Source organism: Tursiops truncatus, chromosome 16 (genome assembly GCF_011762595.2).
Source record: "Tursiops truncatus isolate mTurTru1 chromosome 16, mTurTru1.mat.Y, whole genome shotgun sequence".
Lineage (NCBI taxonomy): Eukaryota > Metazoa > Chordata > Mammalia > Artiodactyla > Delphinidae > Tursiops > Tursiops truncatus.
Genome location: NC_047049.1, coordinates 1241934 through 1264520, shown reverse-complemented (window position 1 = coordinate 1264520; position 22587 = coordinate 1241934). Strand labels below are relative to the sequence as shown.

At 44.3% G+C, this 22587-nt stretch overlaps 1 protein-coding gene and 1 long non-coding RNA gene across 8 annotated transcripts in view; both read left to right on the top strand.

The window, feature by feature from the left end:
• On the top strand, window positions 1-22013 carry LOC109550717 (uncharacterized). The gene is made up of 4 exons (XR_002177352.3): window positions 1-2008; window positions 2896-3018; window positions 10531-10724; window positions 15594-22013. It is a non-coding gene; the product is annotated as an uncharacterized lncRNA (long non-coding RNA).
• Window positions 1-22587, top strand: part of PPP2R2D (protein phosphatase 2 regulatory subunit Bdelta) — a 45595-nt gene that overhangs the window by 602 nt on the left and 22406 nt on the right. The gene's annotated exons all lie outside the window — the stretch shown is intronic.

Here is a 22587-nt window from a genome sequence, read left to right as displayed (position 1 = left end):
CTGTGCACCTGGGCGCCCCGGAGCCCGGCTGGGCCGCTCCTGGCCGGGGCGCGGGGCGGGCGCGCGCTCGGAGGTCCGGTCCGCCGGGGAGGCGAACGCCGGCCCGGTCCCTAGGGGAGGCGGCCCCGGGGGTTATGTCAGGGGCCCAAGGTCGCGGAGCGCGCAGATGTCGGGTCTCCCGAGTGGATTTGGGGTTCTTTGCGCTGCAAGTGGCTGCCTCCTGCGTTTGCTGGAGCTCCGGAAATAACTGCAGAAGCCGGGGACTCGAGAAACAGAAGCTTGGGGTAACTGCAGACTGGCAGGAGTCGGGTGGGGAATCGCTCCGGCCTGGGTCAGGTCGGGGCCTCTGTCCAGTCACCTGTGCGCTGGGGGCATCTTGTCCGGCCTCAGTTTCTTCTTTAAAAACAGGGTCGGACCCCTTGGTGCTTTAGATTGCTTTCTAAGGTTCCGAAGTTTCTCAGTTTTCTTATCAGCTCTTTCTCCTTCTCCGGCGGCGTGTTTTAAAGTTCCTGCTGCAGATTGCACCTTTGAACTTTGCGGTGTTGAGGTTGGTTGGTCTTTTCCGTAACGATGGTCGCAGGGGAGCGGCGTTGCGGGGGGCGGGGGCGCTTCCCACGGCGCCGCGTGTCGTCCTGAAGGAAGAACGCCTAGACTCGTGCCCGTGCGCGCGGTGCAGCGGCTCGGGAGTGTGAAGTCAGGCAGTGACTCTTGCTGTTGTTCAGCCGTCTCGCTCAACATGGTGAGCCTTTAATCCTCTCTTAAAAAGTTTTTGTGTTTGCGTGAGCTACACCTTCTTTGCCCCAAGTAACTAGCAGCCTCTGGTCAGGTGTCCTGCGCCTTTTCTCCACCGTGCCCGCTCCCGTGACCCTTGGCTCCGTCCTCCTTTGCTCTGCACCTCCCCCTGGCAGAGTGACATCTGGAGATCCTCTGACATCTGGAGACAAACAGTGCCCAGATCAGTAAGCAGGTAAAACGGTGCTTCAGAAATTTGTGAAGATGTATCCGATTTGAGATTGAGATTTTTCTTTACATTCACATAAGGTACGTTTTTTTTTCACTTTGCAGTGCCAAGTGGGTGACCGGTCAGCTTACTCAAAATTCCTATCAGGGATAAAGCAAAACCCATTTACTCACGGGTAGGAAGGTGGGAGGGCTTAATGCCTGTCTTAACTTCTGGTTTCTTTCCCTTTTTATAAGAAGGTTTAGTTGATAAGCCGAATGAATTAAAATGTAAGTCTAACTAAAATGGTGTATTTTAAGTGTGATGTTACACTTCGAAAATGGTATTCTTTTAAAAAGTCTTGATGGAAATATTTTGTTCTCTGAATTAAACTGGAACTTTTTGCAATTTTACATCCCTACTTTAAGTACAATTTTGACTACATCTAAAAGTTTGGTATTTTGAGTTATCTATTTTGTAAGATCTCTTTGTGGTAATTACCACATTTTGTTTGTTTGTTTGTTTGTTTGTTTTGCGGTACGCGGGCCTCTCACTGCTGTGGCCTCTACCGTTGCGGAGCACAAGCTCCGGACGTGCAGACTCAGCGGCCATGGCTCACGGGCCCAGCCGCTCCGCGGCATGTGGGATCCTCCCGGGACTGGGGGCACGAACCCGCATCCCCTGCATCTGCAGGCGGACTCTCAACCACTGCGCCACCAGGGAAGCCCCACATGTTTTTTTGATCGTGTGTATTCACAGCTCTCTGTCTTACTTCATACTTAATCCTCTATCAGGGTTAACACATTTGTAACTTTCATTATTTTGTCAAGTAGTCGTGATACTACCTGTTTGAATTGTACTATTTCCATAAAAGTCCATGAGAAAGAAGAAAAAAGTAATTGTTAACAGCTAGCAACGAGACTGTTGAGCAACGAGAATAAAGAAGCTGGTGGTGAAGCTTGTGCCCAGATTCAACCTTGGTGAAGAAGTGTTGATAAGAGATAATTAACGGGAGATGTAATTTAAGGGAGGTCACTGGACGTCGATACTTGGACTGTAGGACTAGAGGTATAGTAAATTTATTTGTGCAGATTTGTGGGTGGTGAGGTGTTTCGCTCTTTAAGGTTTTGTTCTGTTCCAAGCTCCGCTTTGCAGAGTTCTCTGGTAACCCTAAATTTTGTACCGTCTTTCTGCTTTCCGCTGCTGTGAGTGATCAGAAAGTGACTGAGGTGGGCCCCTCCTTGCCTGAGTATGGACATGAGGGGTACAGGGGCAAGTGTGGTCTCCCCTGACTTTTGAAGGTTGGGGAGTGCGTATAGTGGAGAGAGGCTTTTGATTTCCTTTTTGTTTTTAAAACTAATAGAGTTTGGGGGGACACCTGAAGAAAGTATTGTAATGTGTAAAATTTGATGATGGCTTTTTTTAATAAATTATTTCTTTATTAGAGTGTGTATATATATATATATATGTATTTTTTATTATTATTATTTTTAGAAACAACAGGGTTTTGCTTGTGGGTCAGGTCAGCCCATCGTGCTACCAGGGATTTCCCATCTTCCTGCAAATAGGGATAGAGGTGGGCTCAAGAGGAAACTAGTAATTGTTCTGCTAGTGACAAGATGTGTGAGTGACAGTCCCTGGTGACTTGCCCCCTCTCCTTCCCCTATGACAAGCTGGCCAGGGTGTTAGGCATCGCCCCTGAAGGTGGAATAGGTGAGCTTTTATGCCTAGATGAACAAAGAGTCAAAATAGTAAAACCAGGGGGAGGCTTCCAGAAGGAAGTGAGAAAGTAGTTGTTAGCCTGTACCTCCAAATATTTATGCTCTAAACAATGACTACTCTTTGGAAGTTGTTAAATATTTATACAGATTTTTCACGCGTGATGTTTAGTCACCATCACCCAGCCCCTACTCCCTTTTCTTGGGCAACACTCACTGCATGAACATCTTTTGCAGGTGTTGTCACACGATATTACAGTCCTTCGCTGGTCTGTCTTCAGCAGTGTGAGCTCTACTTAAAGCTTGAGGGCTAGGTGCCCCTGCCTCGCCCCACAGCCTTGTAGAAGACCCAGCCTGGAGGTAAAGATGGTTAAGTCTTATTATGTTCCCGAGGTTGCTTCAAGTTACTTGTGCCCATTAATTCAGTCTTCACACAACCCTGCAAAGGAGGAACTCTTGTTCTTCCCAGTTTTAGATGTGGAAGCCAAGGCCCAGAGGACAGATGACTTGGTCCGCAGAGTGGCCAAGCCAGCGTTGGAAGCTGGGCCAGCTGGCCCAGGGCCCATGCATGCTGTGCTGCATCAGTGACCGTTTGTGGCCAGTACTGTTGAAGGCCCACTGCGGGGTGGGGCTCCCCAGCCGTGGGATTGCTCTGTCCTTCCAAAGCTCAGGAGAGGTCTCACTACCAAGAATTAGAGGAAACGACCTCTGAAAGCAAATGAAAATGAGCTGTCTTTAAAGTGAGTGCCTATCAAAATGGTGTAAGATTAGTAACAAGGCTTTCAGAATGGGCATCCTCAAAGTATTTTAAGAATAGATACTACAGAGACGGTAAGCAGGGGGAACACCTGAATGTCAAGTGAGTGATACGGTAGCCTTGCCTGCCGAGCTACTCTCACAGGACCTCAGCTGCCCTCTTGCAGGGAAGTTCCGGGTCTGCTGCTTTTGTACATTCATCGCTCTTCTGATTTTCTGGAGGAACAGGGGGAACGGGTTAGAGGAGGGAAGGGGTTAGAGGAGGGAAGGGCTTGTCATGAACTACTGCCTGGATTGACATAGTTTTTTGCATAGCTTGAGAGCAGCTGGTTCTTTTCATCTCAGAGTGTGTAGGTTTAAGTGTCTAGACTTTCTATTTGATGATTTTATTTTAACCGGTTTCTTCATCCACGATCTAATCTATTGCTTGGAATTAGACATTAATCTTTTTCTAAAGACATAATGCTTAACAAAACTAAAGGTTCATCTGCTTAATTCAAGCTTGAGTCTGGGAAGTTGTGTAAATAAGGTAGGTTTCTGGGTAATCTGGTATGGCCAGCCTTTCTGAAAGGGTTTACATAGATGTTATGAAAGAAAGAAACATTTAAATTGGCGAAGGGTAACAAAAATTAAGAGCACTTGGGCGTCAGTAGCAGGAAGTTATTGTGTTTCATTGAATATAAGATACATGTGATTTCAAAGATGTGAAAATGAAAGAAAATGTGCTTCTTAGAATCAATGAAATACCATATTTGTGAATGCAAAACTTTTCAATCGGGCTTCCCTGGTGGCGCAGTGGTTGAGAGTCCGCCTGCCGATGCAGGGGACACGGGTTCGTGCCCCAGTCCGGGAAGATCCCACGTGCCGCGGAGCGGCTGGGCCCGTGAGCCATGGCCGCTGAGCCTGCGCGTCCGGAGCCTGTGCTCCGCAACGGGAGAGGCCACAACAGTGAGAGGCCCGCGTACCGCAAAAAAAAAAAAAAAAAAACTTCTCAGTCATAGTCATTATTTCTAGAGTACTGTGATAGTTTTTTCCTGTGGAGAGTCTGCCTTAAAGAAATCAGATGTGTATGGCTTTTTTAAGATTAATGCATTCAGTGTACCTACTGAGCACAGCTACATTGTGGTGTCTCTGAAATCAGGCCGTGCATTCAAGAAGCGGGACTGATCTTAGTTAGATAATCAGGTGCAGGTTTGTGGTCGTATCAAATCATACTCCTTGATTTTTTTATTCCTTGATTTTAAAAATCTGTTGTTTTGATGAGAAGTTCTGGGTTCAGTTCATGTCTGCTGTTTATCAAGCTTGAAGGCCCTTTCTAAACCTCAACTTGCTTATCTAGAAGTCACATCATAAGATTTTTGTTGAGATAAAAGTGCTGTGCTTTTGAACCTGTAAGGTGTTGTTGAAGTGCTAGGTACAGCTGTTCACTAATTTTCACGTATTTTAAGGTGTTTGGGTTTAGTTGGAGCTATATTTAAATGTGAAAGTAGCAGTCTCTTAGTTTTTCCCGACCTCCCGCAATCTCTCCACTCACCCCAGATCCCTTCCATAGGGCCTGACCTCTTGGTTTTTCCATCGTTATTCAGTGATCTTCCCACGCCTTGACCTTGGCTCATATTTCTCTCCCAGCGTAGAATACAGCTTTCCCCGGCTATCCTATCTGGAAGCAGAGCATTCCTGCAAAACCTAAGCCGAAATGGTGTAAAGGGAGAAGCAATAATTACCTTAGCCATAGGTATCAATTACCTTATGACACAGGCACAGAAGGAGTCAAGGTAAAGCCCAGACGCTCAGACACAGTTCAAAGCTCTGACAGCTTGATGCTGAGATGCTCAGTGTAGCTCCTGGAGAAGGAGCTTGGTGGGGCCCCTCTCACTGCTCAGGGTGCACTACCTGTATAATCATTTCCTGCGAAACAAATGCTGAAGGCTTATTTTGCCCCTTTTTTTTTTCCCAAAAGTGAAATCTTCAGATTTCTTTCAGTTAGCAAACTGTAGGTCTTTGGTAAAAGCGAAATGACGTACAGTGAGCTTTCAAAAACTGGGGGATTTCTCAGGAATTCTCTGTGGTAGTCCAGTGGTTAGGATGCCGGGCTTTCACTGCCCGGGGCCCGGGTTCGATCCCTGGTCGGGGAACTAAAATCCCGCAAGCCATGCGGGGCGGCCAAAAAAAAAAAAGGTGGGGGATTTCTATATTCTTTTAGTTTCCTCTCCTCCTTTCACACCTAGTCATCCATCTAAATCCATCTCAGATTCCACTTTCTTTATGAAACACTGCTCAGCCACTCTTAACATCCTTTCCTGTCACTTAGCATGTCATGGTGTTTAGCATTGGCTGTATCCTGCTTGTTCTCTAGTTTTATCATATGGGTTAGGCTTGCTCTTCAACTTGATGTTAATCAAGATATTGAAAGATTTTGGTACAAATTCCACTTCATCCCTCTTACTAGCTTCGTGTTAATGTGACAGTTACTTACCTTCTGTTCCTCAGCTGTAAAACAGGGTGCTATTTCCTGTGACCATTACAGGTTCTTAGAAAGATTCCAGGTAATGCAGGAAAAGCTTTGACAAACTGGCTCACAGTAACTGATAACTGTTAAAATGTTGGTATCTTTTTTTTTTAATTTTTCATACAGTTTTTAAAGGTTACTTTCCATTTACAGTTATTACAAAATATTGGCTCGATTCCCCATGTTGTACAGTACATCCTTGAGCCTATCTTATACCCAATAGTTTGTACCTCCCATTTCCCCACCCCTATATACCCCCCACCCCATAACCACAAGTTTGTTCTCTATATCTGTTAGTCTGCTTCTTTTTTGTCATATTCACTAGTTAGTTTGTTGTGTTTTTAGATTGAACATATAAGTGATATCATACAGGGTTTGTCTTTGACTTCGCTTAGCATAATGCCCTGCAGGTCCCTCCATGTTGTTGCAAATGGCATTATTTCATTCTCCTTTATGGCTGAGTAGTATTCCATTGTGTAGATGTGCCACATCTTCTCTATCCATTCATCTGTCGATGGACACTTGGGTTGTTTCCATATCTTGGCTATTGTGAATGGTGCTGCCATGGACATTGGGGTCATGTATCTTTTCAAATTAGTGTTTTTGTTTTTTATCGAATATATACCCAGGAGTGGAATTGCTGGATCATATGATAACTCCATTTTTAGTTTTTTGAGAAACTGCCACACTGTTTTCCACAGTGGCTGCACCAGTTTACATTCCCACCAAGAGTGGAGCAGGGTTCCCTTTTCTCCACATCCTTGACAACAGCTGTTGTTTGTGTTCTCTTTAATGATAAATGTTGATGTCTTAAGAGACCCTCTTGCCTAGGAGAGTAACTTACTCTGTGTTGCTCCAGGGAGCCACCTTAAGAAAATGAAGGGTGTTATGGGGGCTAGCTTTCAGCTTAGTTCATCTAAAAAGTTGGCAACAGCGTCCTGAAGGTCTGCCCGTGCTGAATGTTGCAGTGGAGAAACCCAGTTTCTCCCTCACGCAACCATGTGTTTAGACAGCGACTGGCAAGCAGTTGGGTCCTGGCACCATCGTGAGAGCAGGGTACGTGGAGGGAATGTGATACAGTGCCCAGTACACAAGACTTGGGTGGGGAGTGAAGGGAAGGAAATCAGGGTGTAGGAAGAGGGAGGAAGGAAAGGGAGAAGAATGTTCCAGATTGAGGGGGCTTGGAGTAGAGATTGCAGAGAGCGTGGCGCATTCTGGGAAACCAGAGTACTTGGTGTGTTTGTCTGGCAAAGAAGGGGAAGGCCCGAGACGAGGGGCTGGCAGGGACCAGAGTGATGAGTAAAAGCCTTGAATACGGTGCTGAGCACCTTGAATTGTGTTTCGAAGTAAATGTGATCATAAACGTTTAAGGTTCTCACTAGAGGAGTGACGTCAACTTTACGGAAGGTCACTCTGGCCTTTGGAAAATGGGTGGTGACGGGGTACAGAGTGGAGACAGGAATGCAGCTGCTCAGCCACTGCAACAACAAAGGCTGGCAATGTGAGCTTACACTAAATCGGAGGGTTTCGGATTCTCTTTAAAGGGCCCAGTAGTAAATATTTCAGACTTTGCAGGCCAGTCCTGTCTCATCTACTCAACTCAGCTGTGCCTTTGCAGCAGAAAAGCAGCCAGAGACCCCAGGAACATGAGGGTGTGACGGTGGCCAGTACCACTAGTTACAGATCAGCAAGGGCCAGATTTGGATTTCACATGGTAGTTTGCCTGCCCTGTGCTAAGCCGGTGGTTCTCAAAGCCTTTTGGTTCCAAAACCTCTTGGTTTTATACTCTTAATAATTTTTGAGGACCAGAGAGCTTTTTGTTCATGAGGGTTATGTCTATCAATATTTACTGTATTGGAAATTAGGACAACTGAAACTATTTATTATTTCACTTTAATAATAAATCTATTACATGTTATCATAACATTTTTAATGAAAAACAACTTTACCAAAACCAAAAAAGATTGAGTGCCATTGTTTTATACTTTGCAAGTGTTTTAAGTGTAGGGCTTAATAGTAGACAGGTGGATTCCCAGATCTGCTTCTACATTCAATCTGTTACAATTGTTTTATTGAAATATATGAAGAAAATTTGGCCTCATACTTACATGTAGTTAGAACAGGGAGGGGTGATTTAATAGCCTTTTCATGTAATTATAGGTATTCCACCTTAATACTACAACAGAACTGCACACATGGTGGTTTCTTCTAGTTACACTTTGGAACCTGAGACCCTATCAGTGAATTGTTTACCCCTGTTAACATTGAAGTCCATAGTTCCATCTTGTACTTTGACTGTATCCCTTGCTCATGTGGTTAATTTGGTAGCATCACATCTTGGTCATTTAGAAATACATATTGGTACACTGAGTTGTTCAGATCTTCTAAATGTTGATACATTTCACTGTACAAGATCAAGAAAATCACCACTGATCTCATTAGAAGAGTCTTAAAGTGGGAAGCTGTCAAATTGATAGCAGAAACAAGTTTTCCAAAATTCTGATTTCTCTTGAAAGCTTGGATTTTATCATTGGCAGCAAATACCGTCAGTTGTTTTCTGTGTAGTGAGTGGCTCACTTCGTTTATTTTTAAGAAAATTTCTGCCAGATGTCAAAACCTAAACAACCATAGTTGGTCAGTTGTTCTTTCAGATAAAAGTGGCATTCCATGAAAATGGCTGGTTCGACCTGCAGCACTGACAACCGTGCACATGCTTTTCCTTGAGACAGTCACTGCACTCGGGGGTACAGCAAACCTGCTGTGTGCCTAGCGCCCACCTTACCACAAAGCATATTGAAAAGACTCATCCTGGGGGCTTCCCTGGTGGCGCAGTGGTTAAGAATCCGCCTGCCAGTGCAGGGGACACGGGTTCGAGCCCTGGTCTGGGAAGATCCCACATACCGCAGAGCAGTTAAGCCAGTGCGCCATAGCTACTGAGCCTGCGCTCTAGAGCCCACAAGCCACAACTACTAAAGCCTGCGTGCCTAGAGCCCATGCTCTGCAACAAGAGAAGCCACCGCAGTGAGAAGCCCACACACCGCAAAGAAGACCCAACGCAGCCAAAAATAAACTTAAAAAAAGAGAAAAGACTCATACTAATGGGTTGGTATTGAGTAAAATTAATTCGTTTGATGGTTCATCAAGGATATTCCTCAGTAAAACTGGCTTTTTTCCTTTCTTTTCTTCCTGCCCTTGCGTGGTGTGAACAGCAGGACTGCTGGTGTGGTTCCATGCTGCTGAGTGATGTGTGCTGGACACCAGCAGTTTCAGCCACATTGCTTTTGCTCTTTCATGCAGATGACAACACAGTGAAAATGGCAACGCGTATTATTGTGAAAACAGTTCTGACCTTGTGGTCCTTGAAGAGGTTCTTGGGTACCTGCAGGGGTCCACAGACCACACTTTGAGAACTACTGCTTTAAAGCTAGCTACTAGCAATAGGAATAACAGAACAGGGCAGATTTTAAGATTAACTGTCCCCTCTCATCTTTACTGGATTTTGCTGTTTTTGTCTCAGAATCAAAAGCAGAGCATTCATTATTTAAAGTAACTCAAGTGATGCAGATGTAAAAAGAGTAAAAGCAAAAGTTCTTCTTCATTCCTCCCCAGAGGTGATGACCCTTAACAATGTGTGTATGTTTTTTAGACCATTTCCTATTCATCTATCTATGTACTTTTGTTTTAAAATTTAGTTTGCGTGTAAGCAGCACTTTTTAAATCCCTTACAAAGTGTGAATCCTATTATAAATGTTGTTTGCTTGCTTGTTTGCATCAGCAGTGTGTAATTTGAGATCGTACAGTGACCCGGGCTTTCTGCTGAGCTGTGCACACACTTGAGCCTGTTTGACCCTGAACGTAGCCCCTGGAGATGTCAGTGCTACTGTTGCTTGTGTTTACAAATGAGCACATTGACTCTCAGAAGATGTAGTCACTTGCCCAAGGACACAGAGCTAGTGGGTGCTGAGGTCAGGATTTCAGCCCAGGTGTTCTGGATCCAGAGCCCATACGTCGGTATTTTTAACGATGCTGCCTTCTTGCATAGCTCGATTTGATCCTTTTTGATGGCTACAGAGTATATAGTTGTACAGACTACTCATTTATTTAACAAGTCCTCTGTTGGTGGGTTCCAAGTTTTGCTATTACTAAAGATGCTGCAGTAAAGAGACTTGTCCATCCATCTGCCTGGGGCAGGAGTTGCTGTGGCTAGAGTCCTAGAAACAGACACACTCAAAGGCCTCCAACATTTACCTTTTTTGGCTGCCAAATTGTCCTCCAAAAGACGGTGCTGACTTACACCTTCCCCAAACTTTTCCTTCTCCACTCATGCTGGGAATATCAAACTTTTTAATTTTAGCTATTTTAATGTCAATTTTAATGTTGTAGTTTGCATTTCCTTACAGTTAGGCAATTGAGATTTTTTTTGTCAACTATTTCTATTTCTTCCGTGAATTGTCAGATTGTATCTCTTGTCCATTTTTCTACTGAGGCTTTTAGAAATGAATTTTAAAAGCTTTTTAATACATTATAAGTACTAATCTCTGAATATTTTTTATTAACCTTGAGTTTTAATTTTTCAGTTATGTCCCCTGTATGTGTGTCTTCTGTAGGCGGGTTTTTTTGTTGCTGTTGCCGCTGTCGGGAACTAAGAAAAGGCTGAGATCTTTGTTGGGTCAGTAGTGGTGTGGAAGAGGAGCGGTGCGGGACAACAGGAGTGATTCATAGGCTGGACTAAATATTGAGAGCCGGAGCTCAGAGAGTGACCGTGAACACAGAAGAGCTTGGAAAGTTCACAGAGAGCTTGGTAAGGCTGTTAGACTTACACAGACTGGGGAGCAGACTTTAGCCCGTTTTATCTAGATCTCCAGAGATAAGAAAGTCACAACTAAAACGCGGTGTATGAATTCTATATCTTGTGCTAGACGTAGCACAGTGCTGGCACATAGGAAGTATTTTAATAAATTGTGAATTCTTAGTGAGTCAGGATACCTGCCCCAAAGGTATTAAGTTCCCTGATAATGATGTGGAAAATTTGGGTGTAAGAAAGGAACAAACGATGAGTCCTCATTTTTAACCATATCTGTAAACGTGTCATTCATTTTTAAAAAGGGGTAAGAGAGTTCATATAAATCATCAAAGAAAGGGCATTAATGGGCAAAGACTTCTTTTTTAATTTATTTTATTTATTTTTGGCTGCGTTGGGTCTTTGTTGCTGCACGGGGGCTGCTCTTCATTGCAGTGCGTGGGCTTCTCATTGCGGTGGCTTCTCCTGTTGCGGAGCACGAGCTCCAGGCACGTGGGCTTCAGTAGTTGTGGCTCGTGGGCTCAGTAGTTGTGGCGCACACTTAGTTGCTCACGGCATGTGGGATCTTCCCGGGCCAGGGCTCGAACCTGTGTTCCCTGCATTGGCAGGTGGATTCTTAACCACTGCACCACCAGGGAAGCCCACAAAGATGTTTTAATTAAAGCAGTGGTGAGGTTTTATTTTTGCTTTACATTTCTGGAAGAAGTATCTCTACACTCATTTTTCTGGAGGGCAATTTCACATGTATCTATAAAACCTTAAGCAAGGGTTGGGAGCCTATGATTCATTCCACTTACAGGAATATGCCAGCTTTTATTTTTTTTTTTAATTTATTTTTTTGGCTGCATTGGGTCTTCGTTGCTGCGCACAGGCTTTCTCTAGTTGTGGCAAGCAGGGGCTGCTCTTCGTTGCAGAGCACGGACTGTAGGCGCGCCAGCTTCAGTAGTTGTGGCACGCAGGCTCAGTAGTCATGGCACATGGGCTTAGTTGCTCGGTGGCATGTGGGATCTTCCCGGGCCAGGGCTTGAACCCATGTCCCCTGCATTGGCAGGCGGATTCTTAACCACTGTGCCACTAGGGGAAGTCCTGTGCCAGCATTTCATGAGGTGTATTTACATGGTTGTGCATTGCAGCAATAAAATATCAGGGAAAAAATGCCCAGAAGTAGTGAAGTGATTAAATGCATTGTGGTGCACCCATATTGTGGTTTAAAGGGGTCTGTGCCTGCCGGAGAGAGGTTTGTGACGTATTAGGTGAAAAAAAGCAATTCACAGAACAGTGATCGCGTGTAAATCTGACTGGGGTTGTAAATGTCTGGAAGATGCAGGATGGCTAACATCTTTGGGGACCCGGGGGTAGTGAGGGGTCAGATTTGCATCAGAGGGACTTTGGCTTTTATTCTACATGCTTCTGTATTATTTAATGTTCCACACCAATGCAGCATTGTTTTTGTGATGATAAAAAGAAAAAGACCAGTTAAGAAAAGGGAAAGACTAGCTTTATAACAGTGGAGGAAGGGTTCCCTTCCTGCTACTTATGAACACCTGCTGTTTAGGCTGCCACTTGAAAACACCCTAAACATTTTTTGTAAGGTTTTTTGTTTCTTAGGGGTTTTTTGGAGTATAGTTGATTTACAATATTGTGTTACTTTCAGGTGTACAGCAAAGTGAGTCAGTTATATGTATATTTTTTCCAGATTATTTTCTATTATAGATTATTACTATACTCTAAGATACAAGACACTGACTATAGTTCCCTGTGCTGTACAGTAAATCCTTTTGCTTATCTGTTTTATGTAGTTTGTATCAACCCCATTTTTCTGAGTTTTAATTGTTCTGCTCCAGGTATCTGTGATGACAAAATAGATATCCATAAGAATATATATTACTGAAGCTCTAGTATTTGTAACTAGATGTAAAGCAAAGCAAAATGACAGCCCAGCTGATGATGATTGTTGAAAGGGGGGCCTTCAGTGCCTGGTACCTGAGTGCGTTTGCAAATGGACCTAACTATCCATCTCATGGGGGCTGCTTGTGGCTTGGTTTCGGCCATTTGCAGTGTCCTGTGTATCTACATGTTTTAAAGAAATGTCATAATTTCTTTTTTTTTTTTTGGATATACCTTACATATAGGACAAATATTTTTTTTATTTTATTATTTACGTTTTGGCCGCACTGTGCAGCATGTGGGATCTTAGTTCCCCTACTGGGGATAGAACCCACGCCCCCTGTTGTGGAAGCGCAGAGTCTTAACCACTGGACTGCTAGGGAAGTCCCTAGGAGAAATATTTTAAATCTTGAGACAACCATTTGCCACCTCACTTTTTTTTTTTCCTTAACAATATCTGTTTTCTTCTCTGTAGCTTTTTTTTTTCTTTTTTCTTTTTTTGGTCCTCTGGGTCTTAGTTGCGGCTCATGGGCTCCTTAGTTGCAGCTTGCCAGCTCCTTAGTTGCGGCAGGCAGGCTCCTTAGTTGTGGCATGTGAACTTTTAGTTGCAGCGTGCATGTGGGATATAGTTCCCTGACCAGGGATCGAACCCTGGCCCCCTGCATTGGGAGCACAGAGTCTTAACCACTGTGCCACCAGGGAAGTCCCTGCCACCTCACATTTTGATAAACTTTATAGTTTTCCTTTAAAATAAGTAGTAATATACATATTATTAACATAATATCAGTAATTATTATCTAATTATTATACAGTTACATATAAATGTAAGGTATATTTATTTATTAAAATATATATAATATTATATGCTAATTGTAAACACCCATGTTCTCAACATTTGGTCATATTTGTTTCAGATTTAAGATGTAAAAGTTACAGTTGAAGTTCTCTCTCTCTTTTTTTAACTCCCCAGTTCCATTTCCTGTACTTTTCTCTCCTTCCTTCACCAGTGGCAACTTCTACCATAAAGTTGGCCTATAAATTCCCTGCTTCCGAATTTTTATCGAAATAGATGTACTGCTGCTGCTTTTTCTCCAGTTGTCTTGCTTTTGTTAGACCTTAAGGATCTAATTGAATGTTAGAGGTCAACATTTGTTAGATTTTGACTTTGGTTATGATAACAAAAAGCACGTATCTGTCAGTTGTTGAAGTCATCTGAAATATCAGAGATAGTTCTTGAAGTAGTATTAGCCACAGTGATCATTAATTTTTTTCTGCCATCAAGCCCTGGTTATGTTCAGGTATGTAGTGATATCAATCTGAAAATGAGAGAATGCAAAAAGTCTTTATTTTAACCATTCTCAGTTTACTTAATGTCCATTAAAGCACAGTAGAATTCGCAGGAAAAGGAGAAGTTGATTGGAATTACCCACTTAGGACTTCCTGTGTGCCTTTCAAAGTACTGTTCAGGGTAAAACTCATACATAATGTAATTGTATGAATTGTTGCTTTAGAAATCCATTGAAATCCACTGGAAGTTTACCTTTGGGGGAATTCCCTAGTGGTCTAGTGGTTAGGACTCTGCACTCTCACTGTGAGGGCCCAGGGAAGGGCCCAGGTTCAATCCCTGGTTGGGAAACTAAAATCCCACAAGCTGTGTGTGGCACGGCCAAAAAAAAAATTTACGTTTGGGGTTGCTGGCTGTGCAGGCCTGGTGGTGGCCGGCAGAGGGCAGGCTGGGTTTAGGGAGAACAGGTGCCCTCACCTTTCAGACTTGGCTCCTGAGGTTGCATCTCCTTGTTTCATTTGACCTACAGAGAAAAAAATAACAGGGTAACGTGGATTTGGCTTTTTTTTTTTTAAGGTTTGTGAATTTTTTTAATTGCGATAAACTATACGTAGCTTAATATTGATCGTTTTAATTATTCCCATGTGTACAACTCAGTGGCATTAATTACATTCACGATATTGTGTGACCACCACTACCTCTACCCAAAACTTCTTCATCATCTCCAACGAAAACTCCATACCTGTTACATAACAACTCCCTCTTCTCTTCTCCCTGCAGCCCCTGGTAATCTCTATTCTGATTTCTGTCTCTGTGTATTTTCCTATTCCAGGAACTGCATATAAAACTGGAATTATACAATATTTGTCCATCTGTATCTGGTTTATTTCACTACAAATAATGTTTTGAAGATCTACCCAAGTTGTAGAATGTATCAGAATTTTTTAAAGATTTTATTGTTCTGGAGCTATTTTAGGTTCACAGCAAAATTAAGAGGAAGGTACAACAATTGCCCATATACCACCCTCCCCCTTCAACCTCCCCCACGGTCAGCACCCCCTGCCGTAACAGCATGTTACACGTGTTGCAGTCAAAGAGCCAGGATTGGCACATCATCATCACCCATAGTCCATAGTTGACCTCAGGGTTCACTCTTGACGTTGTGCATTCTGTGGGTTTGCACAAATGTGTGGTGGCACGTCTCCATCAGTATAGTCTCATAGAGTCGCTTCCCTGCCCTCAAACTCCTCTTTGCTCAGCCTGTTCACCCCTCCCTTCCTCCGCCGGCCCCCCACCCCACGCCAGCAACCACTGATTGTTTTTTTTACTGTCTCCATAGTTCTGCCTTTCCCAGAATGTCGTAGAGTTTGAATCATACCGTAGGCAGCCTTTTCAGATTGGCTTCTTTCACTTTGTAATAAGCATTTAAAGTTCTTCCCTGTCTTTCATGGCTTGGTGGCTCGTTTCTTTGTACGCTGAATAATATTCAATTGTCTGGATGGACCACAGTTTATTAACCTGTTCGCCTACGGAAGGACATCTTGGTTGTTCAGGTTTTGGCAGTTACAGATAAAGCTGCTACAAACATTTGTGTGCAGGTTTCTGTGTGGATGTACATTTTCCACTCCTTTGGGTAAATACCAAGGAACAGAGTTGCTGGGTGGACCATATGGTAAGAGGACGTTTATTTTTGTTAGAAGCCGTCAAGCTGTCTCCTGAAGTGGCTGCACTGCTCTGCTCTGCGTTCCCACCAGCGATGTAAGGGAGTTCCTGCCGCTCCGCACCCTCTCTAGCACTTGGTGTTGTCAGTGGTTTTGGATTGTGACCATTCTAATAGGTGTGTAGCGGTATTGTGTGTTGCTTTACATTTTCCTGATGACATATGCTGTGGAGCATCTTTTCATATGCTTGTTTGCCATGTGTATATCTTATTTGGTGAGGTGTCTGTTAAAGTCTTTTGCCCATTTTGTAATTGGGTTGTTTTCTTATTGTTGAGTTTTAAGAGTTCTTTTGTGTATTTGGATACCAGTTCTTTATCAGATGTGTCTTTTGCAAATGTTTTCTCCCAGTCTGTAGCTTGTCTTCTCATTCTCTTGAATGTATCAGAATTTCATTCCATTTTATGGCAGAATTAGATATGGATTTTTTGAAATAGAAATAATACGTTTCTAACCTCATTTTTTATTTTGTTTTTGGTCATTGAATGTACTTTTAAAATTTTTACCCTTAAACAATAAATGTATTCCTGAAAAGGTATTTGGAAATTGGATTATTTATATGCATGGAGTGAAATTACTGGTCAAAAATAGCTTGTTATAAGTTTTTTCTATAGTAAAAAATCACAAAGTTGGGGTGGATAATTGCTTAAAGTTTGGTAAACTCTGACTTGTTTTATCATTCACCTGGTAAAGTTCTCACTTGATAATCTTGCCTATTTTAGGGTTTCTCTAACTTAGATATCTGTGAGTTCTTTCATGTGTGTTTAAATATACTTAACTTTGTACTTAGTTATAAGGAAGAGTCTCAAGGCTGTGTGTGTTACTAACAGATGCTAACAAAAGTTGGCATTTAAGGAGAAACATTAGCAGCCTTGTTTTTCTAATGTGATGGACTAGGTTCAAATTTAGACACAGGTTATTCTTCTTTTGGTACCAGTTCCTCAAGGTAATGACCTTTTTACTGTAGATGACAAAAATACTAGTCACTGTCTTCTTGCTAGTTTGACTGAGTCTGAAATCCAGTGAGGGGCTGTGTGTTGTTACATGTCTAGGTATGCAGCAGGGGAGAGGGGCTGAAAGAAGAAACTTTGCTGAGAATAGTTAGTGACCCGAGGCAATAAATGAACTTTGACCTCCTCATTCTTGCTTCTTGTGCATCCATCCATGGTGTGGAAGGTACCCTGAGCAAAGCACTGCTCTTCAACAGACACGGTCCTAGGATGGAAGCAGTTAACTAGTTAATTGCCATTGTGATGAGGGCTCCAGATGGAGTCAAAGGGGTTCCCTGGGCAGTGGCCCTTTGAGCTCTAAAGTGAAGGATGGATGGGCATGGACTGGGTTGAGGGATGGGAGGCGTGGTCCAGGCAAAGCAGAACGTGGAAGAGGGCTTGAAACAGGGAGAATTATGATCAGTTCAGGAAGCTGAAAGAGGCCTGGGTGATCAGACCATAGAAAGGAAAGGGGAGAAGAGAATGAGGATTCTGATCTTTCTCCTAAGGGCAGTGGGGATTCACGTGATGTGTCTTAGTGGGAAAATGGCGATCGCATTTGTGTTTAAAAATAAAAATTGCTCCAGATGCAGTGTGCAGAGGTGGGCTGGAATCATTTTAGGGCAAGATGCTGCTTTTTAATTTTCAGAAGAGCCTAGCAAGTACGTTGATGATTGTGTTACAGAGACAGTGCCCTGTCCTTCATAGTGAGAGAGGGCTTTGGCGTGCTTTGGGTCAGGCTTCTGCCGTGGACCACACAGTTCTAATTCACCGAAAGAATTACTAGTATGAAATTAAGCATAAAATCTCCTGGCTGTAATTCAAGTGTGGGAGAAAGGTTAAAATGGACAGTCAGATAGCCTTTTGGGTTAAAACTTTCTAATTTTTAACATGTGGTGGGGGGAATAGAATGGAATATTCTGTATGAATTGGATTTTCCTTGAAAAGAGTGATTAATTTTCCAGTGGGCTTTAATTTTAATAACGGGTTAAATGTGGTTTCCTAAGTTTTGAAGTCTGCTGAACTTCATTAGGTAAGACATCTAGTTAGGGAATGATGTAAACACGAATTTTCCTGATAAACAACAATAAAAGATTCACCATATCCTTCTGCTGCCTTTGTCTCCTTATGCACATGCTTTGCAAGAAGTAACCCAAAAAAAAGAACAAAAGCAAGGGATCTTTAGGTTTAAATGGAAGGGGGATTAAAAATAGTGTTTTGTTGAAAAATTCATAGCAGGGTTTTGTTTAGAAAACATTGAAATAATGTAGTCTACTTTTAGAATATAACCGAGAAAGGTTACAAGTCGTGAAGACCCTTTTAATGACTTGATCCAATCATTTTATGGTGTACTTTCAAATAACAGCTTTATTGAGATATAATTCACATAGCATGAAACTCATCCTTTTAAAGTGTACAGTTCAGTGTTTTTAGTGTGTTCGCAGAGTTGTGCAGCCATCACCACTAGCTAATTTTAGAACATTTTCATCACTCCCAAAAGAAACTCACGAGCAGTCCCTTCTCAATCTTTCCTCCCCCACCTCCTGGCAACCACTAACCTACTTTCTGTTTCTATGGATTTGCCTGTTCTGCACATTTCATTTAAATGAAGTCATATAATATGTGGCTGCATGCCCCTCTGACAGGTGCAAGGGAGCATGAGATAAATGGCCACACCCTCAGTTCACGTCTTACACGTTCATGCATGGGGAAAGTTGACTGGTTTGGTGATGGTGGCAGAGGAGCTGGGTGGGTTGAAACAGGTGCACTTGCCAAGTGGTGGGAGCAGACAGTCCTTAGAGGGGGCTCAGGAGAGAGTGGAAGGCAGTGTGCAGTGAGCCAGCCGGCTCTGCTTTCGGAGGACCAAGGTGCGGCAGAGGCCAGAAGAGGGGTGGGGCCACTTTTTTCCTTAAGATGAGAGATTGCAGCGCCCCTGTTTGAAAATGGGAGCAGTCTATTAGAGGGGAGAAGAGGGATGATTGACAGAGGAGCATAGTCCTCGAGGAGGCCAAGTAGCATAGGGCCTCCTGCTTTGGTTGGTCCCAGCTAGAAGCAGCGGCTCCTTCCGCTGCCACAGGGAAGGGGGGGTCAGTCCCCGCAGGTGCTGTATTTGTTCGTGGGTGTGTGTAGACGATCTCTTCTGGGCATTTCTGTTTTTCAGAGAAATAACACAGAATTATTAACAGAAAGTGAGGTGTGGGTGGCTGAGGTGCTGGAAGTGTGAGAGGAAAAGGTGTGAAGGGGGTGTTGTGAAGTAGGAGGGATCAGTGGTCTGGGAGCATCAGACGAAAATCTGTGAGCGGGCGTTGGGGAGCAAACAGCCGCCACCGGAGAGGGCTTTGGGGGAGCTCAGGGATCGACATGTCTCAGAGCAAGAAGATGGAGGGAGCGTTCCAAGGAGAGGATGAGGCTGTAGTCAGAGAGAGGCTTGGGGAGGTTGGACTCTCGAGGCAGGCTGGGGAAGCACAGGGCCAAATGTGGAGAAGATGGATAGAAGTAAACAGGACACAGGGGAGGTGCCCAAGCGTGCAGCACGGCGGTGTTCACAAATGCAAACATCCTTGGAAACGACCCAGATCAAGAAAGCACCTAACCCTCACCCGCAGCCCTGTTCCACCCCAGCTGCTGACATTATGGATTCCGTCCCCCTGTTTCTGAACTTAATATAAATAGGATCGTGGTGTAAGTACTCCTTAGTATTTTCTTCATGAAACTCATCCGTATTGTTGTGTGCAGCGGTTGTTTGCTCACTTCCACTGCTGTGTGGTACTCCACCATGTGAACATTCCACAATTTAGGCATCCTTTCTACTGTTGATGGACATTTGAGTCGTTTCTCTTGCAAACATGCTACTGTGAACGTTCTTGTAAGTGCTTTAATGGTACACTTATGTGTTTCTGGTGGCTGTGCATCTAGAGTGAGATTGTGGGGTCCTGGGATGTGTGGACGTTTAGCTTTTGTGGACATTGCCAGTTTTCACTCCCACAGGTGGGGTGTGAGAGTTCCTGTTGTTCCCTATCCTTGCAAACACTTGGAACAGTCTTTAATTTCAGCCATTTCCCTGGGCGTGTAGTGGTGTCTCAGTGTGGTTTTTACTTGCCTTCTTTCCCTGACGGCTGAAGAGGTTGAACGCCATTTCCTATTTTATTGGCCTAGGATTAGTTTTGATGATACCGTAGTGGGGAGTAGATGACGATTTTAACAGTGACCACGTCCTGGGACTGGTCCTAATGCAGTTCCTAGTAGTGAGGAAGGGGGTAGTGGTCTCATGAGGGACATGCAGACGTTCATCCTGCTGATGGCTGTGTAGGTCAGCAGAGCTGTGTTCCTTATCGGGAACACACTGTGATCGCAGGCTGGGAGGTGGTGTTAAGTAGCCCTGCACATCTTGAACTAGAGGAGAAGGGGAGGGAGAAAATGAAACGAACTGCTGGAAACTGCATCTCCCGTCTGATTGTTGTGCGTTCATTTTGATTGTGAAAGTTGAGTATTGATAGGGTTTTAAGCAGGGTGGTAATGTGACTTATTCCTTTAAACACATCCCTCCATCTGCCTTATGGAGATTGGACTCGAAGGGGCAAGGTGGGGGGTGGGGGGGCGCTTAGGAGGCTGTCACAATAATTCAGCCAGAGATTATGGTCACTTTGGACATAAGACAGTGGCAGTGAGACTGATGAAAGTAGAGGAAATGAAATACTCACATCTATATGTTTTTGTTTTGAAAAGCTTAAAAACTTGGAAAAGTACAAGAATAATATAACAAACACCTGTATACTCCCCCCCAGAATCTGCCACCACAGCTGCCTGTCTTCCTTCATTTCTGTGGCTTTGTATGTGTAAGTGATCTGTCTGGTTCTGCGCTCCGGGATCCAGTAGCATGGTTCTAGATCTCCTCGGTGCTGCCCCGTCTGAGCTAGTCCATAACCCTGTGCGTCCTGGTCGTCACCAGCTGTACCACCTCTGAAATCTTAGTTTAAGGTGCTTCTCCCTGGGGTTTCTGCCTCCCTCCCATGCTTCCAGCTCAGCTGGGCCCCTGCCCCCACTGCACCTTCCTCAGTACTGTCTGTCCCTGTCCCTCACCCTTCTCCCTGCTCTGCTCCCTCCCCTCAGCCGGGTTCCAGGGTCTAATGCTGTGTTACTTCTGGCTCGCTCTTAACCTTCTCGCCTCTCTTAGCCCCTGGGTTCATACTCCTGGCAAAACCCCAAACCCAGTTGAACCGGGCATCTGCCTACTCTCAGCCTACACCCGAGTCACCGGGCAGGGTGGAAACACGCGGCTGCGGGAGCTGTGCTGGTTATTATTCATTCACAGAAGTGTCCATCCCAGGAGGGCAGGGACTTGGCCTTGTTCATTGTGTCCCCAGTGCCTGTGCAGCACCGGCTTATAGTAGTCATTCAGGACGTGTGCTGGATTTAGAAGACTGCCCTCAAGTCTCACGTGGGCATTGATGCTATGAGACAGGCCTGCGTTTCCCCAGTGCAGTCACTCCTGACTTTCTGAGAAGACCTCTTTCATATGTTCTCCCAGATTGCCTGTACCTCTCCCTCTGACTCTTAGCAGGTGCATCTCCTCTCATACCTCATAGAAAAAAGAGATAGTCGGACGCGCTCTCATTGTCCCAAGCTCAGGTTCACAGCCTGCCACGTGTGTGCCATGTGCACTGTGGCCTCCTCCCCAGATGCAGGTGTCCCTGCTCCTTCCTTCTGGCAGCCCCACCCCCACCCCCCCACCCCGCTCGCGCTCTGCATCTCTGTCCCTGCCTGCTCGTCCTGTAACCCTGTTCTCGCTTCTGCCTCCGCTGCCACGTCATGCCCATGGCACACGGACACGACTTTATATCCTCTGTCCTTTAAAAACCCCAGCGACCACATTTCCCCTTCGAGTCCGCCCCCTCCCCACTTCTTGTCCCTGCCTCCCTGTGTCGCAGTAAAAATGGTATCTGACATCCAGTGCCTCTTTCCTTACCAACTGCCCCCTGCCAGCATCCTTAGCAGCCTCTGCGAAATGTCAGACACTGCTAGCTTTTGATCTGTGAGTTTGAACGTAAGTACTGACTTCCTGTTAATGGTAACTGATGATTTATTAGCTTTTTTGCTAACATCACCTTCCACCCACACATACTCCCCTCCTCGCCTAAAGAGAGGCTTTAAGAGAATTCTCTTGCGAGTCTTGGTTACATCAGTATTGTACTGACTTTGTAAATATTGTTCATCACGGAACTAAAGTGTACATTTTCGTTTTCATACAACTTTTCATTTTGTCTAGAGCTAATGATTGCTTAATTTTTTCATATGCTTAGTTCTCTGTCTTTAGTGCTTTTTTAAAAAACAGTCACTCAGCAGATCTGTCAGATACCTAGCAGTGACTTTACCCAAACCCAGCAGATAATCCCGAGCCCTTCTTTCCTTTCCCCAGATGACCTCTCCTGGCTGCAGTCTCCTCCAGGCCTGCTGGCCACGTGGCTCCAGTCTCGGGACCCTCTTCACCATTGCTGAGATGTCCGATCCCCGTCTTCCTTCCTCTTGGTTTATTCTCATTTTGCCACATTGCATCTTCCAGTGGTTTCCTGATAAAGGGATTTCGTTGTTTTTGCTCTTTGCATGTTTGAAAACACCTCTACTCCTCCCTCAAACTTGTTTGAAAATTTGGCTAGGTTTAGAATTGTAGGTTGAAAATTTTTTCTTCTCAGAATTTGAGGGTAGATGGTCTTCTATTCACCATTCTCCTGCCTCCTGTGGGATGCCATCTATGCCTCTTGTGTGTGACCTGTTTGTTTCCTCTGGAGAATTTTGGAATCTCCCTTTTATCCTTGGTGTTTTACATTTCAGAGAGATGGGCCTTGGGCCAGTCTGTTCATTCATTGTGCTGGGCCCGCCTTGTGCCCTGTCAGCCTGGGAATGTACTTGCTGCTGTTTAAGGGAACGCTCGTCTTACTCCTTTGATGATTTTTCCCTTCCTTTTTTCTGTCATCTTTCTGGAACTT